The 25,042-nt window shown below is 40.9% G+C and overlaps 1 pseudogene; it reads right to left on the bottom strand.

The window, feature by feature from the left end:
* Nucleotides 1-8,827: 8,827 nt before the first annotated feature.
* On the bottom strand, nucleotides 8,828-16,859 carry LOC135534891 (cytochrome P450 2K1-like; annotated as a pseudogene).
* Between the last annotated feature and the right edge of the window lie 8,183 nt (nucleotides 16,860-25,042).

Here is a 25,042-nt window from a genome sequence, read left to right as displayed (position 1 = left end):
TGGCTTCTTCCTTGCTGGGCGGCCTTTCAGGTTATGTCAATATAGGACTTGTTTTACTGTGGATTGAGATACTTTTGTACCTGTTTCCTCTCGCATCTTCACAAGGTCCTTTACTGTTGTTCTGAGATTGCACTTTTCACACCAAAGTACGTTCATCTCTAGGAGACTGAACACATCTTCTTCCTGAGCGGTATGATGGCTGCATTGTCACATGGTGTTTATACTTGCGTACTATTGTTTGTACAGATGAATGTGGTACCTTCAGGCATTTGGAAATTGCTGACTTGTGGAGGAACCAGACTTGTGGAGGTCTACAATTTTTTTTTCTGAGGTCTTGGCTGATTTCTTTTAATTTTCCCATGATGTCAAGCAAAGAGGCACTGAGTTTGAAGGTAGGCCTTGAAATACACAATGTAACTCCAAGTCAATCACACTTCTGTGAAATTAAACTGTCCACGTAAGAAGCAACCCTGATTGACAATAAATTGCACATGCTGTTGTGCAAATGGAATAGACAACAGGTGGAAATTATAGGCAATTAGCAAGACACTCCCAATAAAGGAGTGGTTTTGTAGGTGGTGACCACAGACCACTTCTCAGTTCCTATGCTTCCTGGCTGATGTTTTGGTCACTTTTGAATGCCGGCGGTGCTTTCACTCTAGTGGTAGCATGAGACGGAGTCTACAACCCACCCAAGTGGCTCAGGTAGTGCAGCTCATCCAGGATGGTACATCAATGCGAGCTGTGGCAAGAAGGTTTGCTGTGTCTGTCAGCGTAGTGTCCAGAGCATGGAGGCGCTACCAAGAGACAGGCCAGTACATCAGGAGACGTGGAGGAGGCCGTAGGAGGGCAACAACCCAGCAGCAGGACCGCTAACTCCGCCTTTGTGCAAGGAGGAGCAGGAGGAGCACTGCCAGAGCCCTGCAAAATGACCTCCAGCAGGCCACAAATGTGCATGTGTCTGCTCAAACGGTCAGAAACAGACTCCATGAGGGTGGTATGAGGGCCCGACGTCCACAGGTGGGGGTTGTGCTTACAGCCCAAAACCATTCAGGACGTTTGGCATTTGCCAGAGACCACCGAGATTGGCAAATTCGCCACTGGCGCCCTGTGTTCTTTACAGATGAAAGCAGGTTCACACTGAGCACATGTGACAGACGTGACAGAGTCTGGAGACGATGGGGAGAACATTCTGCTGCCTGCAACATCCTTCAGCATGACCGGTTTGGCGGTGGGTCAGTCATGGTGTGGGGTGGCATTTCTTTGGGGGCCGCACAGCCCTCCATGTGCTCGCCAGAGGTAGCCTGACTGCCATTAGGTACCGAGATTAGATCCTCAGACCCCTTGTGAGACCATATGCTGGTGCGGTTGGCCCTGGGTTCCTCCTAATGCAAGTCAATGCTAGACCTCATGTGGCTGGAGTGTGTCAGCAGTTCCTGCAAGAGGAAGGCATTGATGCTATGGACTGGCCCGCCCGTTCCCAGACCTGAATCCAATTGAACACATCTAGGACATCATGTCTCGCTCCATCCACCAACGCCACGTTGCACCACAGACTGTCCAGGAGTTGCTCATCAGGAGCAAGCCCAGGCATTGTAGGGAGGTCATATAGGCACGTGGAGGCCTCACACACTACTGAGCCTCATTTTGACTTGTTTTAAGGACAAGGGGCGGCATGGTAGCCTAGTGGTTAGAGCGTTAGACTAGTAATCGAAAGGTTGCAAGTTCGAATCCCCGAGCTAACAAGGTACAAATCTGTCGTTCTGCCCCTGAACAGGCAGTTACCCCACTGTTCCTAGGCCGTCATTGAAAATAAGAATTTGTTCTTAACTGACTTGCCTAGTAAAATAAAGGTAAAAAAAAAAACTTACATCAAAGTTGGATCAGCCTGTAGTGTGGTTTTCCATTTTAATTTTGCGACTCCAAATCCAGACCTCCATGGGTTGATAAATTTGAATTCCATTGATAATTTGTGTGATTTTGTTGTCAGCATATTCAACTATGTAAAGAAAAAAGTATTTACTAAGAATAATTCATTCATTCAGATCTAGGATGTGTTATTTTAGTGTTCCCTTAATTTTTTTAGCATTGTACATCCACAGGAAAACCTCCAATTGACTCAAATGATGTCAGTTAGCCTATCAGAAGCTTCTAAAGGCATGACCATTTTCTGGAATGTTCCAAGCTGTTTAAAGGCACAGTCAACTTAGTGTATGTACACTTCTGACCCACTGGAATTGTGATACAGTGAGTATAAATGAAATAATCTGTCTGTAAACAATTGTTGGAAAAATTACTTGTGTCATGCACAAAGTAATGTCCTAACCGACTTGCTAAAACTATAGTTTGTTAACAAGAAATTGGTGGAGTGGTTGAAAACTAGTTTTAATGACTCCAACCTAAGTGTATGTAGACTTCTGACTTCAATTGTATGTAAGACAGTTATTATGTTGGGCACTGACTTTTCCCAATTCCACATCACTGTCTGATCTTACAGCACTGCTTGTGGAGAGGTCTTCTCCTCCAGGCTCCCAGCACGGTGACACTGCTGGGGGCTGTGCTGTTTCTGCTGGTCCTCTACCTCTTCTTCTCTGGTTCCAGCTCTGAGGAACAGGGGAAGGAGCCTCCAGGACCGAGGCCGCTGCCCCTGCTTGGTAACATGCTGGACCTCAAGAAGCCCTATCACTCTCTCTGTGAGGTAAGATGAAGTCCTGCATTGCTTTTAGAGAAAACCATGTTGAGGTTGTTGATATAATCTGAGGGATGTTATCTGTTTTATCTCACTTATGTAGTTTTCTTGCTATTTCACCAGGTTTGAAAAGTTCAGTAAGCAAACTGATGGAATGAACTCTGTCACATTGTATATGCTTTTAGCTCGTTACTGTTGTTTAATGGTCTATTTTGTAGTGTATTTCAACAGATATGTCCTGCCCAAGTAGCCTGGTCCCAGATCTGTTTTTTTGCTGGGACCAGGCTATGGCCAAAATACTTTGTGACGGTGACCGAAGCAGTGCAAGGAAAGAGATGAGAGGCCATGTTAGACTGTTGAGATGCTCCCTAGGAGTATCCCTTCAGGATCTTGTTGACAAAGCAGACCTGGGTTCAAATACGTAGTGTATTTAAGTATTTGTATTTGACACTTTTCTGTGTTTTTGAGTATTTTTTAATACACAGCCAAAAACAACAACTTCAAAAAAAAGAAGTAGTTGTAAATGCATACATTCCAAACATATTTCCATTAAGGAATTTTGTCTAAATACTAAATGTTTTTGTAAGTAATTAAAATACATTGAAATATTCCAAACATATTTCCATTAAGGAATTGTCTAAATACTAAATGTTTTTGAAAGTAATTAAAATACATTGAATAGTATTTGAACCCAGGTCTGACCTCAATTATAAACCACTGTCTTCATGCTATTTCTTGATTGATACATGTGATGTCCAGTTTTGTGCTTATTCATAGATCATTACGAGACATAACTGAGTCTATGGTGTACTTTATGTAAACTTTATCTGTCCAGCTCTCCAAGAAATATGGTTCCATCTTCACGGTTCACCTTGGACCCAAGAAAGTGGTTGTCCTGGCAGGATACAAGACGGTCAAGCAGGTGCTGGTCAACCAGGCAGAGGACTTAGGGGACAGGGACATCACTCCTGTGTTCTATGATATAAACCAAGGACATGGTAATGATATCTGACTCTTATTCTGGCTATGTCACATTCGTAAAGGGATAGTTCACCCAAATTGCAACATGTCTTATTTGTTTCATTACCTTGTAAGCTGTCTATGAACAAGCTAAGACTGTCACATCCTGATCTGTCTCACCTGTTTATGTGATTGTCTCCACGCCCCTTCAGGTGTCGCCCATCTCCCCATTATCCCCTGTGTATTTATACCTGTGTTCTCTGTTTGTCTGTTGCCAGTTCGTTTTGTTCATCAAACCTACCAGCTTTCCCCCCCTTGCTCCTGTCTTCTCATAGGTCCTGGTTTCTAGTTTTCCCGTTTTGACGTTTCTGCCTGCCTTGACCCTGAGCCTGTCTGCCGTCCTGTACATTTGCCCCCCTATTCTGGATTAGCAACCTCTGCCTGACCTGACCCTGAGCCCGCCTGCCTGTCCATGTTCGAATTAATATACTTTTGTTACTTCAACTTTTTTGTTAATTTACCACTGCTAAAGGCCTCTCTTAGGCACGACGTGAAGCACAGTGCTTGTATACAGGCCTTATCTGTGGTATAATGGCCATATACCACAAAATCCAGAGGCGCCTTGTTGGTGTTATAAACTGGTTACCAACATAACTAGAACAGTTAACATCCCACTGGGCACAGACGTCAATTCAACGTCTATACGACGTTGGTTCGACATAATTTCATTAAAATGTTGTGGAAACAACGTTGATTCAACCAGTGTGTGCCCAGTGGGATGTATGCATATGACTGAATGCCAGCTGAGGGAGGATAGAACTAGAGTTTTCTCTGTATCAGTAGAATCACATGTAAACTCAGACTCAAACACTAAAACAGTTCCTCAAGCTGATTTAAAAGAATGTGTTGATTATCTGTTTTGTTTGCTTTGTTTGTTCTTTTCAAAATTCTATCTCCGATAAGCTACACAGGAAAGGGCTAAAAAATAGCCCATATTAATATATGCAGCTTTGGAAATAAGGTTAATGAAATCAATATCTTGCTAACAATTGGCTCAGCGTCGTTCGGGTTTGGCCGGGGCAGGCCGTCATTGTAAATAGGAATTTGTTCTTAACTGACTTGCCTACTTAAATAAAGGTTAAATAAATATATATATATATATATATATATATAAGAATTATTGATAAACATACAGCTGTTAAAAACATGACTCCATGAATTGATGAGGAATTGAAAAACTGTATGGTTGAGAGATGTGGCAAAGGGAGTGGCTAATAAGTCTGGCTGCACATCTGACTGGCCGACGTACTGCAAATTAAATGTAACTAAACTCAACAAAAGAAACTGTCTTATGAAGCCAAGATCAAGGATATAAAGAACAATTAATTTTTTTTGAGTACTTTAAATTGAATTATGGGCAGAAAGAAAAGTACAAGTTCATTGTTCATCGAATCAGATTGCATAGTTATCACAAAACCATTTGATGTTGGCAATTATTTATATGATTACTTCATTGACAGTGTGCAGACTTAGGCAGGAAATGCCAACAATGAACAATAAGCCATCATATTCATGCATAAAAACAAATCATGAAAGAAAATTATTGTAAATTTGAATTTTGTAAAGTTTGTGTGGGAGAGGTGGAAAAAGTATTGTTATCGATCAAACTTAGATGGAAAGCTACTGAGGATGGTAGCTGACTCTATAGCCACTCCTATCTGTCATATCTTTAATCTGAGCCTAGAGAAAAGTGTTTGTCCACAGGCCTGGAGGGAAGCCAAAGTCATTCCGCTAATAGCCAACCTATCATCTTACTACCAGCTCTTAGGAAACTGTTGGATACATTTGTGTTTGACGAAATACAATGCCTTTTCACTGTAAACATATTAACAACAGATTTTCAGCGTACTTATAGAGAAGGGCACTCAACCTTTACTACACTGACACAAATGACTGATGATTGGTTGAAAGAAATGTATAATAAAAAGATTGTGGGAGCTGCACTGTTAAATTTCAGTGCAGCCTTTAATATTAGTGACCATAACGTGTTGAAAAATCCTATGTGTCATGGCTTTCCAACCTCTGCCGTATTGTGGATTCAGAGCTATCTATCTAATTGAACCCAAGGGGTTTTCTTTAATGGAAGCTTCTCTAATGTTAAACATGTAAAGTGTGGTGTACTGCATGGCAGCTCTCTTGGCCCTCTACTCTTTTCTATTATTACCAATGACCTGCCACTGGCATTAAACAGAACCTGTGTGTCATTGTATGCTGATGATTCAACCCTATACCCGTCCGCAAACATAGCTAGTAAAATCACTGTAATCCTAAACAAAGAGTTGCAATCAGATTTAGAATGGGTGGCCAAAAATAAACTTGTCCTGAACATCTCTAAAATGAAGAGAATTTCATTTGGTACAAATCATTCCCTAAGCTCATATCACCAGCTGAATCTGGTAATTAATGGTGTGGCTGTTGAGCAAATTGGAGAGATTAAATTACTTGGTGTTACCTCAGATTGTAAACTGTCATGGTAAAAACATATTCATGCAATGGTTGTATAGATGGGGAGAGGTCTGTCCATAATAAAGAGATGCTCTACTTTTTGGACACCACACTCCACAAAGCAAGTCCTGCAGGCTCTAGTTTGAACTTTTCTTGATTATTGTCCAGTCAAAAGAAGGGCCTAGTTAAGCTGCCCAGAACAGTGGCACATTTAACAATTCATTGTAATCAGAGGGCTAATATAAATGATATGCATGCCAGTCTCTCTTGGCTAAGAGTTGAGGAAAGACCGACTGCATTATTTATTGTTTTTATGAGAAACATTCATGTGTTTGAAATTCCAAATTGTTTGCAAAGTCAATTTACACACAGCACTGACACACACACTTAAGGCGTCCCCATGCTTCCCATCTGAAACACTTCGGAACCATTCGTGCAGATATTATGACGACATTGCAACATTTTCATTCGTTATGACAAGTTTTTTTTGTCTGTTCATGCTCACAAAATATTTACTCAGGGACAGTCGAAGTTCGAGAGCCAAAGTCTATGTCCCTTCGTCGGTCATTGGTCAACAGTAGGGATTATTCAATTTAGTGTTTGTTGTCATTCTGCACCAAACATCTTAGTTAGATGTAAAAATTGCGCGACTAAGATCTTCTTTGTGAAAACCGTAAAAAATGTTTAACAAATTTCTTGAGATTAATTCTGTTTTCTGGCTACGGGCGTCTCAAGATGGACAAACAGTACTTTTACCACTTTTTCTAGTTTTTCATTGAAGGGAGTATGCGAGCACACTCGTTTAGTTCTCCTAGCCAAGTTTGGCTAGAACAAAGTCAAACCGAAGCATGCGGAATCCTTTACTCCAGCCCAGAACAAATTCAAGGAATCTTACAGTGTTATGCAGAGCCATGATTACTTGGAACTCCCTTCCATCTCATATAGTGCATGTGAACAGTGTAGTGGAAATGTCCTGTATTTACCAAATCATGAGAGCAAACCACCACACAAGTCAGAGTTATCATAAAGTCCATCTTTAATTATTATGAGCTCCATCACTCTCTTAGAGTGCTTACACATTGCAACTGAGATCCTTTATAGCAAAGACACACATAGCCAGACAGCATTGACTATAAATGGTCATTCAGCTTTGGTCTCCTAAACTATGTTCTTATCTCGCTCTTGGTACCACTCAGGACCAACACCATTACCTCACCCAATGGCATATATCAAATACACCCCCCCCCCCTGGACAAGATCACAGAGAGACAGTGACTGGCACACAGACAATGTGGAGCCAAGAGATAATTGGTTCCCCCTCAATCACCCCTTCACATGGTTTAAAAGATATGTTTACATATGAAGACAAGCTTGACCTCTCCCCTTTCTGTGGCTCAAGTAACAGAACCCCTTACAGAGAACAGATAACTGCAAACAGCCAACAGTATTATCCAAAAGAAGACATTCTAATGACAAATATCTCACATAAGCATGCAATAAAATGAATAAAACATTTTATTTATAAATGTTACCTAAAGAATTCTGATTCTGCCACGACAACAGTAAAACCTGGTTTCAAAAAACAAATGAAATAACACCTCACGGCACAACAGCTCTCCCCCATGTGACCTGTACGTGTAACTGGTAGTTGCACAAAAGTACACTACATGTTAATGTTTTTAAATGTATGTAAATTATACGGTCATTTGTCTGTCATGTATTTTTTATTGTTATGTGTTGGACCCCAGTAAGACTACCTGTCGCCGTTGACGTCGGCAAATGGGGATCCTAATAAAATCTCAAATCAAATAAAATCTGTGAATAACTAAAACAGCTCCTTAAGTAAATGTTCCACATAATTCATATGTCATCTGCGTGTTTGTTTCTGTTAGGAATCTGGCCATATGGATTCTCTCTACCATGACAACAACCTGGTATTAGTGTTGGTAGCACACACACCACAGGAGGCTGCTGAGGGGAGGACGGCTCATAATAATGGCTGGAATGGTGTAAATGGAAAGGTATCAAACATATGGAAACCATGTGTTTGTGTTCGATACCATTCCATTCCAGCCATTACTATGAGCCCATCCTCCCCACTAAAGATGCCACCTGCCACCACTGACACACACACACACACACACACACACACACACACACACACACACACACACACACACACACACACACACACACACACACACACACACACACACACACACACACACACACACACACACACACACACACAAACAGTAAAGCACTCATGGTGTTAACAGTTATAAACATTGGCAAAGGGACAAATTGAAGCATAGATTATGAAACTAGATAATGTTAACAGCCAGGCAGATGCAACTGCACTTAGAATGTGTTTAGGATGCGTCCCAATACTCTTAAAATGATTATCAATAATGCAGACCTATGCTGAAAATGAAGTAAAATAAACTTCATTCTATTAAAGTATGTTTGACTAATGCTGTCTTCAGTGCAATTAGATCTAAAAAGATAGTCGAAGTAGCCTATGAACTGATCATACACAAAATATGAATGTATGTGTGTGTCGCACAAACTCATTTCAGGGATTGGTTATTATGAGGGTGCATTTAATGTGTAATGTTTCAGTGCATATTCATTTTTTTGATTGAGTTTGCCCCACCAATATTTTCGTGTTAAAATTGCCACTGCATCTCAGATCCGGATCACAGCACACAGCTGGTGAGGTGAAGGATTGAGGGTGAACCCCAGTAATGGTGTTAGGTCCAGATCATCCTCTGTTACTCCAGGAGGAGGAGAGAAACTAAAGCGCTGCAGGAGGGAGGTGAAGAAGAGGAAGAGCTCCATCCTGGCCAGACCCTCCACCAGACACACCCTAAGACCTGCGAGAGAGACCCAAGATATGGAAAATAGCATGAAGTCTGTCCAAATGGCAACCACAATTTCTCTACTTCTTGCAATGAAATAATTTGTTATGTGATGAAGTTGATTACCTGCATAAAAGGCCATGAAGGCGTCCCTCTTGACAAATCCTCCCTGCTCATCCAGAAAGTGGGTGGGGTTAAAGGTGTGGGGGATCTCCCATTCGCTATTGCCTTGTTGGACCGATGTCAGTAGAGGAATCAGATGTCCCCTGCAGTGAGAGTGAAGCATAGGACACTGTTATATTCAGAGTAAAATTGATGAAACTTGGTGTCATAAATGAAGTGCACACTTGAAAGGAGTGGATTACAAACATTTCAGGCTTATTTTATTTATTTGATCAGATTTGGACAGCCATGTACATTATCTGACCTTGATGAAGTATCCCTAGAAGGTGACATCTCGGCGAATGTTGTGAGGGATGGCCATGGGTGCAATGTTGGCCAGTCTCTGGGTCTCATGGATCACTGCATCAGTGTAGGGCAGGTTCTTCCTGTCCTCTGCTAAGGGCTGACGACTTCCTATAACCCTGCTGATCTCCTCCAGGACCCGGTCTGAGACAGAAAGGATTTGGAGTTACTGCAGTGAAACTTATAAACCTGAGTTAATTTTTAACCTTTATTAACCCAGCCATCCTAAACTAGTTTCATAACCTCTGCTTCAAGTTAGCCCTTTGCCAATGTTTACAACTTGTAACATCATGAGTGCCTCAGTGTTTTGGCTCAGTGAATATGTGTGTGTGTGCGTTTGTGTTTATATCTATTCTTACCCTGTATATGGGGGTACTTGGCCATTAGCAGCAGACCCCAGCGCAGTGGTGTCGGTACCAGCACCAAACAGGTTACCAACACTAAATACCAGGTTGTTGTCATGGTAGAAAGAATCCATATTGCCAGATTCCTAACAGAAACAAAACAGCAGATGACATATGAATTATGCACAACAGTTACTTAAGGAGCTGTTGTAAGTTATTCACAGATAATCAACACATTCTATTAAAGCAGCTTGAGGAACTGTTTGAGTGATTCTGCTGATAAGGACATAACTCTAGTTCTATCCTCTCTCATCTGGCATTCAGTCATTGTACATACATGTTAGTGGTGAACAACTCAAGTTTGTTGTGTTCTGCTGCAGTATCCAAGTGCACCACAGGGTGGAATATTTTTTTTTCAAATTTTGTAAAGTTCTACTGAACAATATCGATGCACCACTTTGTTATGAATGAGTGAGATGCAGATTCTGCATGAAATCTTCATACCTCCAGGGTTTGCTTTCGGACGAGGAACGAGTCCACAAAGCCTCTACACATATGAGGGTTCAGAGTCTCCTTCATGCCCCTCAGCAGCTCTGTCATCTCCATCTTCATATCAGCAACATTCTTTTTCAGATGTGTCAGGTTGTTTATCCACGGACCCAACCAGGGGAACATGTTATACATATATACAGAGATACAGGTAGAATATGCATAAAACTCTATTTTAATATCTGCTTAAATAAATGACTTACAACATTATTACATATAACAATATATTATACACACCAGATATGTAACGATGTGCGCTGAGAGTTGGGAAGCAAGTTCAGGGAGTCAGTGTTTAAATAAATAAAAGCAACACAAAACAAGAAACACGAACAATAAACAGACTTAACACTGGAACAGAAACAATAATGCCTGGGGAAAAACGCAAAGGGAGTGACGTGTGTGTATATATATATATATATATATATAGAGAGAGAGAGAGAGAGAGAGAGAGAGAGAGAAGGTAATCAGGGAGGTGATGGAGTGAGGGGGGGCTGATGATGCGCTGGTGCGCGCGTAACAATGGTGACAAGATAACTATAGCTATATATTAAATATATACATATACATTAATTTACAAGTACATTTTATAAATAAACTAAATGAAATACATACAGTATGTAATTATATATTATGTATAAGTAGTCTAGAGGTTAGACCATCGGGCCAGTAACCGCAAGTTCGCTGGTGCAGGGACCGACGCTGGAGTAGAGAAGCAGGTACAGGGAGTCAACATTTAATGAGGAACAGACATGGAACAGGACACGAGCAGCATCAGAACCGGGTAATACACAGACGTAAGACAATCAATGCAGCAGTGAGGAACAGAGCAAGGAACTGACACATATAGAGAAGGTAATAAACAGGTGATTGAGTCCAGGTGAGTCCAATAAATCTCTGTTGCACGTGTCGATGGAAGGCAGGTGTGTGTAATGATGGTGGCAGGAGTGCGTAATGCAGGGCAGCCTGGCGCCCTCTAGCGCCAGGGGGGAAGAGCGGGGGCAGGTGTGACAGCTGGTTCGAGCACTCAACACTACTTTGCTCCAGAAGTGCTGTACTACTATGGCTGACTCTGTAAAACAACACATTTCACTGCACATATCTGGTGTCTGTGACAATAAAACACACACACACACACACATATACAGTCGTGGCCAAATGTTTTGAGAATGACACAAATATGAATTTTCACAAAGTTCGCTGCTTCAGTGTCTTTAGATATTTTTGTCAGATGTTACTATAGAGTCCTGAAGTATAATTACAAGCATTTCATATTACATAAAATTGATGCAAGAGTCAATATTTGCAGTGTTGACCCTTCTTTTTCAAGACCTGTGCAATCCGTCCAGACATGCTGTCAATTATCTTCTGGGCCACATCCTGACTGATGGCAGCCCATTCTTGCATAATCAATGCTTGGAGTTTGTCAGAATTTGTGGGGTTTTGTTTGTCTACCCGCCTCTTGAGGATTGACCACAAGTTCTCAATGGGATTAAGGTCTGGGGAGTTTCTTGGCCATGGAACCAAAATATCAATGTTTTGTTACCCAAGCCACGTAGTTACTACTTTTGCCGTATGGCAAGGTGCTCCATCATGCTGGAAAAGGCATTGATCATCACCAAATTGTTCCTGGATGGTTGGGAGAAGTTGCTCTCGGAGGATGTGTTGGTACCATTCTTTATTCATGGCTGTGTTCTTTGGCAAAATTGTGAGTGAGCCCACTCCCTTGGCTGAGAAGCAACCCCACACATGAATGGTCTCAGGATGCTTTACTGTTGGCATGACACAGGACTGATGGTAGCGCTCACCTTGTCTTCTCTGGACAAGCTTTTTTCCGGATGCCCTAAACAATCGGAAAGGGGATTCATCAGAGAAAATGACTTTACCCCAGTCCTCAGCAGTCCAATCCCTGCACCTTTTGCAGAATATCAGTTTGTCCCTGATGTTTTTCCTGGAGAGAAGTGGCTTCTTTGCTGCCCTTCTTGACACCAGGCCATCCTCCAAAAGTCTTCGCCTCACTGTGCGTGCAGATGCTGTACTGGTGGTGCCCCGATCTCGCAGCTGAATCAACTTTAGGAGATGGTCCTTGCGCTTGCTGGGCTTTCTTGTGCTCCCTGAAGCCTTCTTCACAAGAATTGAAACGCTCTCCTTGAAGTTCTTGATGATCCGATAAATGGTTGATTTAGGTGCAATCTTACTGGCAGCTATATCCTTGCCTGTGAAGTCCTTGTAGTGAAAGCAATGATGACGGCACGTGTTTCCTTGCAGGTAACCATGGTTGACAGAGGAGGAACCATGATTCCAAGCACCACCCTCCTTTTGATGCTTCCAGTCTGTTATTCAAACTCAATCAGCATGACAAAGTGATCTCCAGCCTTGTCCTCGTCAACACTCACACCTGTGTTAACGAGAGAATCACTGACATGATGTCAGCTGGTCCTTTTGTGGCAGGGCTGAAATGCAGTAAAATGTTTTTGGGGGATTCAGTTCATTTGCATGGCGAAGAGGGACTTTGCAATTAATTGCAATTCATCTGATTGCTCTTCATAACATTCTGGAATATAAGCAAATTGCCATCATACAAACTGAGGCAGCAGACTTTGTGAAAATGAATATTTGTGTCAATCTCAAAACTTTTGGCCACGACTGTATATAATATATATATACATATATATATAAATAAATATAAATATATATAAATATATAAATATATATATTAAATATGGCAAAGAAGGGGGTCGAGTGATAAATGGCAGATAGTGAGAGCAGAACTAATAAACGGGCTCTGCCCGATCACTAAAATGGCCACCCGGTCAGAACTACAGATCACAAAATGGCCGACCACCAAAACTACAAGTCCCAGAAGCAAGGGGAACCCTCAGAAGGTGGAGCCAACCCACAGATAAAGGGTCAAGAAAAACCAGGAAGAGGAGAAGAGAGTGCTGGAAGGATCTATGAACAATAGAGAAAGAGACAATAGAGATTGGCTGGATTTACCGTGTATGAGCTGGACTGTTTTGGACTTACCTGTTGGCGTTTGGACCTGGACCTACCGAGAACCCGATTCGTGTAACGAACCCTGCTCTCCTTGACCTCGCCTACGGCCTGGGTGGACCAGGACGGAGAAACAAACACACAGGTACTGTCCTGTTCGAAAGAACTCTCATTCTTGGGTGATTTGGTGACAGTTTACCACTTAGTTTGTGACAAATGCTCCTAACCTTGAAGAGGTTTGCCTCAATATATGTATATATCTCACACACACACACACACACACACACACAGTGCATTGGCAAATAATTCAGACCCCTTGCCTTCTTGTACATTTTGTTACTTAACAGCCTTATTCTAAAATTGATTAAATAAAACAAATCCTCAGAAATCTACACACAATACCCCATAAAAATCTGAAATCCCTTATTTACATAAGTATTCAAACCTTTTGCTATGAGACACAAAATTGAGTTCAGGTGCATCATGTTTCCATTGCTCATCCTTGAGATGTTTCTACAACTTGATTGGAGTCCATCTGTGGTCAATTCAATTGAATGGCACAAACCTGTCTATATAAGGGCCCACAGTTTACAGTTCAAACCAAGTCATGAGGTCAAAGGAATTTGGTCAACGGATTTAGTCCGTAGAGTGCCGAGACAGGATTGTGTCGAGGCACAGATCTTGGGACGAGTACCAAAACATTTCTGTTACATTGAAGGTATACAAGAACACAGTGGCCTCCATCATTCTTAAATGGAAGAAGTTTGGAACCACTAATACTCTTACTAGAGCTGGCCACTTGGCCAAACTGAGTAATTGGCAGAGAAGGGCCTTGGTCACCTCCCTGACCAAGATCCCAATTGTCACTCTGACAGAGCTCTAGAGTTCCTCTGTGGAGATGGGAGAACCTTCCAGGAGGACAACCATCTCTGCACCACTCCATCAATCAAGCCTTTATGGTAAATTGGCCCAATGGAAGCCACTCCTCAGTAAAAGGCACATGACACCCCACTTGGAGTTTGCCAAAAGGCACCTATGACTCTCAGACCATGAGAAACAAGATTCTCTGGTCTGATGATACCAAGATTGCCATGAATGCCAAGCGATACATCTGGAGGAAACCTGGCATCATCCCTACGGTGAAGCATGGTGGTGGCAGCATCATGCTGTGGGGATGTTTTTCAGAGGCAGGGACTGGGAGACTAGTCAGGATCAAGGAAAAGATGAACGGAGCAAGGTACAGAGAGATCCTTGATGAAAACCTGCTCCAGGGAGCCCAGGACATCAGATTGGGGCAAAGGTTCACCTTCCAACAGAACAATGACCCTAAGCAAACAGCCAAGACAACCTCGGAGTGGCTTCGGGACAAGTCTCTGAATATTCTTGAGTGGCCCAGCCAGAGCCCGGACTTGATCCCGATCAAACATCCCTGGAGAGACCTGAAAATAGCTGTGCAGCAACGCTCCCATCCAACCTGAAAGAGCTTGAGAGGATCTCCAGAGAAGAATGGGAGAAACACTCCAATACAGGTGTGCCAAGCTTGTAGCATCATACCCAAAAAGCTCGAAGCTGTAATGTCTGCCAAAGGTGCTTCAACAAAGTACTGAGTAAAGGGTCTGAATACTTACGTAAATTGTATATTTCCATTTTTTATTTGTAATACATTTTCTAAAATAATGAAAATAAATGGGGCTTTTGTGGGGTATTGTCCGTAGATTGATGAGGGGAAAAATATTTAATACATTTAAGTGGCTGTAACCTAACAAAATGTGGAAAAAGTCAAGGGGCCTGAATACTTTCTATAGGCACTGTGTATATATGTGAAATATGTCACGGCCTCCACCGAAGTTGGTCCCTCTCCTTGTTTGGGCGGCGTTCGGTGAAGTCACCGACCTAGCCATCGCTGCTCCTCTTTTCAGTTTCCTTTGGTTTTGTCTTGTCTTGTATCACACAACATCCCATGCATAGTCCCATGGGATGTTGGCTATCAACAACAACTCCTATGACTAATTGGGAATGGGACACAAGCGTAGGATTGATCACCCTGTCGCTGGCCGCCTTTGGGGAGGGTGTATAGTGTGAAAGGCCGAAACACCCGAGGAACCAAAGGTATACTACTGACGATGCGCTCCCCAAATTTCAGCAGGCTCACTGTTCATGAACTCTTGGAAGTGCTTGCACAAAGGATAGTAACATCTCATCCTGTGTTCTTGGAATCACACCTGGTTCCAATCCCATTCATTACATGTTGTGTATTTAACCCTCTGTTCCCCCTCATTTTCCTTGTCTGTGATTGTTTGTTTGTAAGCACTGTTCAAGATATGTTCTGGTGTGCGACGGATTTTGTACCCCCATATTTTGGTTTTCTGAGTTATTGGGCACTTATTTAACTGCTTCGTTTATACCAAGTTCGATCTCCTGCGCCTGACTTCCCTGCCACCAGCACGCACCCTTACAATATATGTACCAGTCAAAAGTTTGGACCCACCTACTCATTCAAGGTTTCTTCTTTATTTGTACTATTTTCTACATTGTAGAATAATAGTGAAGATATCAACATTATGAAATAATGCATATGGAATAATTTAGTAACCAAAAGTGTTAAACAAATCAAAATATGTTATATTTGAGATTCTTCAAAGTAGCCATCCTTTGCCTTGATGACAGTTTTGCACACTCTTGGCATTCTCTCAACCAGCTTCATGAGCTAGTCACCTGGAATGCCTTTTAATTAACAGGTGTGCCTTGTTTAAAGTTTATTTGTGGAATTTATTTCCTTCTTAATGAGTTTGAGCTCATCAGTTGTGTTGTCACATGTTAGCGGTGGTATACAGAAGATAAACCTGGTAAAAGACCAAGTCCATATTATGGCAAGAACAGCTCATATAAGCAAAGAGACATGAAAGTCCATCATTACTTTAAGACATGAAGCTCAGTCATTCCGCGAAAATGTCAAGAACTTTGAAAGTCTCTTCAAGTGCAGTCGCAAAAACCCTCAAGCGCTATGATGAAACTGGCTCTCATGAGGACCAGCACAGGAAAGTAAGACCCGAGTTACCTGTGTTGCAGAGGACAAGTTTAATTAGAGTTATCTGCACTTCAGATTGCAGCCCAAATAAATGCTTCACAAAGTTCAAGTAACAGACACATCAACATCAACTGTTCAGAGGAGACTACGTGAATCAGGCCTTCATTGCTCCAAAGAAACCACTAGTAAAGGACACCAATTAGAAGACGAGAATTGCTTGGGCCAAGAAACACAAGCAATGGACATTAGACCAGCGGAAATCTGTCTTTTGGTCTGATGAGACCAAATTTGAGATTTTTGGTTCCAACCACCGTGTCTTTGTGAGACACAGAGTAGGTGAATGGATGATCTCTGCATGTGTGGTTCCCACCTTGAAGCATGGAGGAGGAGGTGTGATGGTGTGGGGGTGCTTTGCTGAGGACAATGTCTGTGATTTCTTTATAGTTCAAGGAACACTTGACCAGCATGGCTACCACAGTATTCTGCTGCGATACGCCATCCCATCTGATTTGCTCTTAGTGGGACTATCATTTGTTTTTCAACAGGACCATGACCAAAACCACATCTTCAGGCTTTGTAAGGGCTATTTGACCAGGAAGGAGAGTGATGGAGTGCTCACCTGACCTTAACTCAATTGAGATTGTTTGGGATGACCGCAGTGTGAATGAAAAGTAGCCAACAAGTGCTCAGCATATATGGGAACTCATTCAAGACTGTTGGAAAAGCATTCCAGGTGAAGCTGGTTGAGAGAATGACAAGAGTGTGCAAGCTGTCATTAAGGCAGCTTTGCACACTCTTGTAATGGCTACTTTGAAGAATCTCAAATATAATATATATTTTGATTTGTTTAACACTTTTTTGGTTACTACATTATTCCATATGTGTTATTTCATCATTTTGATGTCTTCACTGTTATTCTACAATGTAGAAAATAGTACAAATAAAGAAAAACCCTTGAATGAGTAGGTGTGTCCAAACTTTTGACTGGTACTGCATGTCGGTTGTTTTGCTTCAGGATGCTCACAGGCCTCACAAGACTCATCTAACTGAAGAAAAAGCCTCCTTCACTCACACCGCCAAACTCACCCTTGTAAAACTGACTATCCTACTGATCCTCGACTTCGGCAATGTCATCTACAAAATAGCTTCCAATACTCTACTCAGCAAACTGGATGCAGTCTATCACAGTGCCATCCGTTTTGTTACCAAATCACCTTATACCACACACCACTGCAACCTCGTCGGCTGGCCCTAACTACATAATCGTCTCCAGGCCCACTGGCTCCAGGTCATCTATAAGTTTATGCTAGGTAATGCTCCGCCTTAACTTAGTTCACTGGTCACGATAACAACACCCACCCGTAGCACACGTTCCAGCAGGTATATCTCACTGATCATCCCCAAAGCCAACACCTAATTTGGCCGCCTTTCCTTCCAGTTCTCTGCTGCCAGTGACTGGAACGAATTGCAAAAATCGCTGAAGTTTGGAGACTTTTTTATTTCCTTCACCAACTTTAAACATCAGCTATCTGAGCAGCTAAACAATCGCTGCAGTGGTACATAGTCCATCTGTAAATAGCCCACCCAATCTACCTACCTCATCCCCATATTGTTTTTATTTACTTTTCTGCTCTTTTGCACACCAGTATCTCTACTTGCACATCATCATCTGCTCATTTATCACTCCAGTGTTAATCTGCTAAATTGTAATTATTCACTCCTGTGGCCTATTTATTGCCTACCTCCTCATTCCATTTGCATACAATGTATATAGACTTTATTTTTTTCTACTGTGTTATTGACTTGTTCATTGTGCTATTGGCTTGTTTATTGTTTACTCCATGTGTAACTTTGTTGTTGTCTGTCACACTGTTTTGCTTTATCTTGGCAAGGTCGCAGTTGTAAATGAGAACTTGCTCTCAACTAGCCTACCTGGTTTTAAATAAAGGTGAAATAATACAAATTTAAAAAATGAATGGAAGTAAAGTGCCTTCAGAAAGTATTCACACCCCTTAACTTTTTCCACATTGTTGTGTTACAGCCTGAATTTAAAATAGATTCAAATGAGAGTTTTTGTCACTGGCCTTCACACCCCATAATGTCAACATGGAATTATGTTTTCTATTTTTTGTCATTTTCTTTTTTACAAATTAATTAAAAATGGAAAGCTGAAATGTCTTGAGGTAGTAAGTATTCAACCCCTTTGCTTTGACAAGCTTAAATTTAAATTAAATAAGTTAATGAGTAAAACGTATTATGGCTGGGGGCAGTAATATCAATATATTAGCAACTGGGACTGAGGAGCAGGCCGTTCACTCTGGGCACCTCTTTGCACCTTATTCATCCAAGTAGTGGATTTTTTTCTCAGGTTTATGGCCTGCTCTTCAGTCCCAGTTGCTAATATATTCATATTATTAGTACATTTGGATAGAAAACACTCTGAAGTTTCTAAAACTGATTGAATGATGTATGTGGGTATAACAGAACTCATATGGCAGGCATAAACCTGAGAAAAAATCCAAACAGGAAGTGGAAAAACTGAGGTTGGTCGAATTTCAACTCAGTCCCTATCAAATACACAGTGGAATATGGGGCAAATTGCACTTCCTAAGGCTTCCACTAGATGTCAACCGTCTTTAGAAACTAGAATGAGGCTTCTACTGTGATGTGGGGCTGAATGAGTCAGGTGTCTGGCAGAGAGCCATGGGCTGGTAATGCGCATTTCACATGAGAGGTTGCTCCGTTCCATTGCTTTTCTACAGACAATGGAATTCTCCGGTTGGAATGTTATTGAAGATTTATGATAAAAAGATCCTAAAGATTGATTCTATACTTAGTTTGAAATGTTTCTACGAACTGTAATATGACTTTTTGAACCTTTCGTCCTACGTTCGGCTGGACCTATACGAGCGTTTGGATTTGTGTACTAAACGCCCTAACAAAAGTAGCTATTTGGACCTAAATGTTGGACATTATCGAACAAATCAAACATTTTATTGTGGAACTAGGATTCCTGTGAGTGCATTCTGATGAAGATCATCAAAGGTAAGTGAATATTTATAATCTTCTTTCTGATTTCTGTTGACTCCAACATGGCGGATAAATGTATTTGTTTTCTGAGCGCCGATCTCAGATTATTGCATGGTTTGCTTTTTCTGTAAAGCTTTTTTGAAATCTGACACAGCGGTTGTGTTAATAAGGAGAAATACAGCTATAATTCCATGTGTAACACTTGTATTTTCATCAATATTTATGAAGAGTATTTCTTTGAAATTGATGTGGCTATGCAAAATCACTGGATGTTTTTGTAACTACTGAACATAACGCATCAATGTAAACTCAGATTTTTTAATATAAATATGAACTTTATCAAACAAAACATACTTGTATTGTGTTACATGAAGTCCTATGAGTGTCATCTGATGAAGATCATCAAAGGTTAGTGATTAATTTTATCTCTTTGTGCTTTTTGTGAATCCTATCTTTGGCTGGAAAAATGTCTGTGTTTTTCTGTGGTTTGGTGGTGACCTAACATAATCATTTGTGGTGCTTTCACTGTAAAGCATTTTTGATATCAGACACTGTGGCTGGAATAACGAGAATTTTATCTTTAAAACGGTATAAGATACTTGTATGCTTGAGGAATTTTAATTGAGATTTTTGTTTTGAATTTGGCACCCTGCACTTTCACTGGCTGTTGTCATATCGATCCCGTTAACGGGATTTCAGCCCTAAGAAGTTGTTTAACAAGTCACCTAATAAGTTGCATGGACTCCCTCTGTGTTTAACATGAGTTTTCAATGACTACCTCATCTCTGTACCCCAGACATACAATAATCGGTAAGGTCCCTCAATCGACCAGTGAATTTTAAACACAGATTCAACCACAAAGACCAGGGAGGTTTTCCAATGCCTCACAGAGAAGGGCACCTATTGGTAGATGGGTAAAAACCACCATGATGTTAGGAATTACACTTTGGATGTGTATCAATACACCCAGTAACAACAAAGATACACGCTTCCTTCCTAACTCAGTTGCCAGAGAGGAAGGAAACCACTCAGAGATTTCACCATGAGGCCAATGGGGACTTTAAAACAGTTACAGAGTTTAATGACTGACTATGAGAACTAAGGATGGATCAATAATATAGTAGCTACTCCACAATACTAACCTAATTGACAGAGTGAAAGAAGAACCTGTTCAGAATAAAAAATATTCCAAAACATACATCCTGTTTGCAACAAGGCACTAAAGTAATACTGTGTGTTTGCAGCAAATCCAATACAACACATTACTGAGTACCACTCTCACTTTTCCACGGGCCATTCAGTTGTATAACTGACTAGGTATCCCCCTTTCCCCTTTCCATATTTTCAAGCATAGTGGTGGCTGTATCATATTATGGGTATGCTTTTAATCGTTAAGGACTGGGGAGTAATGCAGGATAAAAAATAAACGGAATAGAACTAAGCAAAGGAGAAATCCTAAAGGGAAAAACTGGTTCAGTCTGCTTTCCACTTGACACTGGGAGATGAATTAACCTAAAACACAAGGCCAAATCTAAACTGGAGTTCCTTACCAAGAAGATAGTGAATGTTCATGTGGACGAAATTACATTTTTGACTTATATCTACTTGAAAATCTATGACAAGACCTGAAAATGATTGTCTCGCAATGATCAACAACCAATTTGACATAGTTGAAGAATTTTTCTTAAGAGTAATGTGTTAATGATGCACAATCCAGGTGTGGAAAGCCCTTAGACTTACCCAGAAAGACTGACAGCTGTAATCGCTGCCAAAGATGCTTCTACAAAGTATTGACTCAGGGGTGTGAATAGTTACAGCAAAAGCTTACATACACTCAATTAGTTTTTTGTAGCATTGCCTTTAAATTGTTTAACCCAAACGTTTACAACAAAACCAAAACCTAATAATTATGATAATCCCCTCAAATCATTTGTTTTAAATTTCCTCTGTTTCATGTAACTCATTCAGTCTTTCTCCAAATTGCCTCCCCAAAATACTTTATAGCCTGCCATTACACTCACACAACTGTGATAAACGTGCACTGTCCCTTTAAAATAAAACACGCCCAGCCAGCCATACCCTATTGTAGACCTTTCATTGTTCCCCATAATGAAAACAGATCATGTTTAGAATATGTTAACTTCTTGTTCGAATTCACTGGCGTTAGTTACCTAACCAAAAATCAATACCCGGGAAACAACCACAACTTTATACGATACAACTATTCTTACCTCCCTATATTATAGCCAAATATAGCCCAATGGACCGCCTAGCAATAATGTTGCTAGCTGTAGCATCTATTCAGACTATCCTGACGATATTCAGCTACTTTTTAAAAATGTATTTGGAACTTTTAGCCACTTTTGAAAAGTGACTCAAAGCTATAATGCACACGTTTTCCCTCTAAATGCCACAACTAATTTTCTCTGTCATAATTTGAGGAACGTTATTGTGTATTCAATGTAATTACGCCGCAAGTCAGCCTGCCTCTCTAGCAATGTTCGTACTTATCACTATCTATGTGTATATATTGTTAGAGTTGCGTAAATTCGAATCTGGTATCAGGATAAATATAACAATGAGTCACCGATTGTATACTATGAATTTTTCATTAGCTAAGCAATAAATGGCAAATGCAACGTTCGTATATATACGGGCTCACTGTAATACCACGCAGGGCAGAACAGGGAGCTGACAGGATGTACATAAACAGTTGTTTTTATACTGTGATAGGCCAACAGATGGGTTGGAACTATGTCTATCGCAGTAGAGGCTGAGCGTGGTTTAGACTTGCTCAGCCTATCGCAGGCTCCCTCCGTCCATGTATAGGTTCTTACTGTTCTGGTATCGCAGCCTAGTTATAACAGTTGCTCAGTTCCTGCTATTGTGTTGTTCAGTATTTTTCCATGTCAGTTAAACCTCGTGATGACCACCCCTCCCTATACCTAATTGACCACAACTTTGTAAGATACAGCAAGTCACACCATGTGCTCAATATTGTTACATACAAACACAAGGACAAAGCATCTGCTGGGCTGTTATATACAATTTTGCAACATGCAGGTCACACCATGTTATTCAGTTCTTGTCACACACACAAACAGGCAAGTAGATGTAGCAAGCAGTTGTTTAATCTCATGATGATGCTCAAGTGCACAAATGCAGATACTTCACACAGCCAAGATCAGATAATATTTAATCATAGATATATGGTAATGGCTATAATGTAAAATACAGAATCCCACAATATTTCTATGACCTATGTATGTGCTATATGCTATTACCTAGTGAGACAGATTTTTTGTTTGAGGAATCTTGGAGTGTTATGATTCAAACAAACTGAGGAGCTATTTTCTGCAAGGACAGCACGTACTTCTGGACGGGTAAGTGCTAATGCCGTTTTATGAAATATAACAAAAAAGATATATTATATATGAAAATAAAAATATTATATATATATATGTATGTATGTATGTATGTTTTATTCTTCCCATGTCAGATTATATTTAACTTTTTTTTATTCAAATGGAATGGAGTAGAACATCAAACACACACATGGCCACTGCGCCTGCTACTCCTCTCCATTTCCATATGAAATAGCCATTGGGTGCTGTTCAGGAGAGGGCAGGCCCACAACAATTGCCGAAGTTGAATGGAACAGCACTTCACCTTAGTGACTATTCCCTCTGCTCTATACAATACATATCTGTTTATTTTATGTGATGATAAAAGGCTCATACAATACAATTTTTTTAATGTTGTCTTTCACAGTGATAGCAACTCTGACTGGGAGCCCCCGGTGCCAAGCTGCCCGCTCTACCCCTGCCCCCAGTGGTGTTCACATGCCACAGTTCATTACTGCAGGCATGACTGTGCCTCAGGGCCAAAAGGGCACAGCATGGAGGCGTCGTTGTGTTCTGTGTCGCATGAAATGCACCACTTGTTCAGTTTGCCTCTGCTTTACATCAGAAAGAGACTTGGCACAGGCAGCAAAATATTGTGACGAGGACTTCCAAAGGGTGTACTGTTTTAAAAAAAATATTTATTTTCTAATATTTAAACATTTTGTGTGTGTGTTAGAATTGCTTTTTGATATGTTGTATATAGTTATTTGCACATCTGTATATAGTTATAGGTCCTTTCACCAATTTGGCCACTTGGGTACATTTGGGCAACTTGTGTGGGACACCTGGGTGACTTCATGCTAAATGTCATGTAGCTCACCCATTCCTGAAGTTATCAGTCTGAAACTTTGCACACCTACAGTTGCCCTCTTGTGTTATCCATCAAAAGTATCTCCAGCATCCTATCTGAATGTGTGGCTATTCTAGTAAATGTGAAGATGATACTACAATAATAAAAAACAGAAAATGTATGCTCTTTCTCTTTTCTTCCACCAGATCTACTGTGTTATATTCTCCCACATTCAATTAACATTTCCACAAACTTCAGAATGTTTCCATTCAAGTGATACCAAGAATATGCATATCCTTGCCTCTGGGGCTGAGCTACAGGCAGTTAGATCAGGGTTTGTCTTCAGGTGGAAATTGAGAACAAAGGGATGCAGCCATAACAGGTTAATTAATCTCGGGCGAACATGCCTCTCATGATTAATGACGGTATGGGTTCCCAAGCGGGAACTACAACCCCCCCCCCCCCCCCCCCCCGTTCAACGGTGGCGCACAGAATGCAAAAACATTCTTAGAAATATTTAACCTCCACACATTAACAAGTCCAATAGCTCAAATGAAAGAAACACCTTGTTCATCTACCCAGCGTGTCAGATTTCTAAAATGTTTTACGGCGAAAACATAGCACATATTTATGTCAAACCACCACAAAGACACAGACGATATGCAGCCATTTTGTTGAACAAAAGATGCAATCACAAACGCAGGATTAAAAGAAATCATTCACTAACCTTTTGAAAATCTTCATCAGATGACATTAATATGACATGTTACACAGTACTTTTTTTTTTTCGATAATATGCAACTTATATCCATAAATCTCGTTTTACATTGATGCCATGTTCAGAAAATTCTCCAAAATGTCAGAAGAAATTACAGAAAGCTACGCCAGATAACAGAAATACACATCATAAACTTTGACTAAAGATACATGTTCTACATATAGTTAGAAAGATACACTGGTTCTTAATGCAACCGCTGTGTCACTTTTTTTTTAACGTTACGGAATTAGTTCACGATGCAATAATCTGAGACGGCGCTCAGACGTAAACAATATTTCTCCGCTATGTTGGAGTCAACAGAAATACAAAATTACAACATAAATATTCCCTTACCTTTGATGGTCTTCGAACAGAATGTAGTGGAAGGAGTCATACTTACCCAATATACTTACCCGCTCTGTGAGCTTGTGTGGCCTACCACTTCGCAGTTGAGACGTTGTTGTTCCTAATTCTTTCCACTTCACAATAACAGCACTTACAGTTGACCGGGGCAGCTCTGGCAGGGCAGAAATGTGACAATCTGACTTGTTGGAAAGGTGGCATCCTATGACAGTGCCATGTTTACAGTCACTGAGCTCTTCAGTAAGAACCATTCTACTGTCAATGTTTGTTTATGGAGATTGCATGGCTGTGTTCTCGATTTTCCTT

The sequence above is a fragment of the Oncorhynchus masou genome, unplaced genomic scaffold (assembly GCF_036934945.1).
Source record: "Oncorhynchus masou masou isolate Uvic2021 unplaced genomic scaffold, UVic_Omas_1.1 unplaced_scaffold_4106, whole genome shotgun sequence".
NCBI lineage: Eukaryota > Metazoa > Chordata > Actinopteri > Salmoniformes > Salmonidae > Oncorhynchus > Oncorhynchus masou.
Note: the sequence above shows the minus strand (reverse complement) of the source record. Positions and strands in the feature narration are given on the sequence as shown.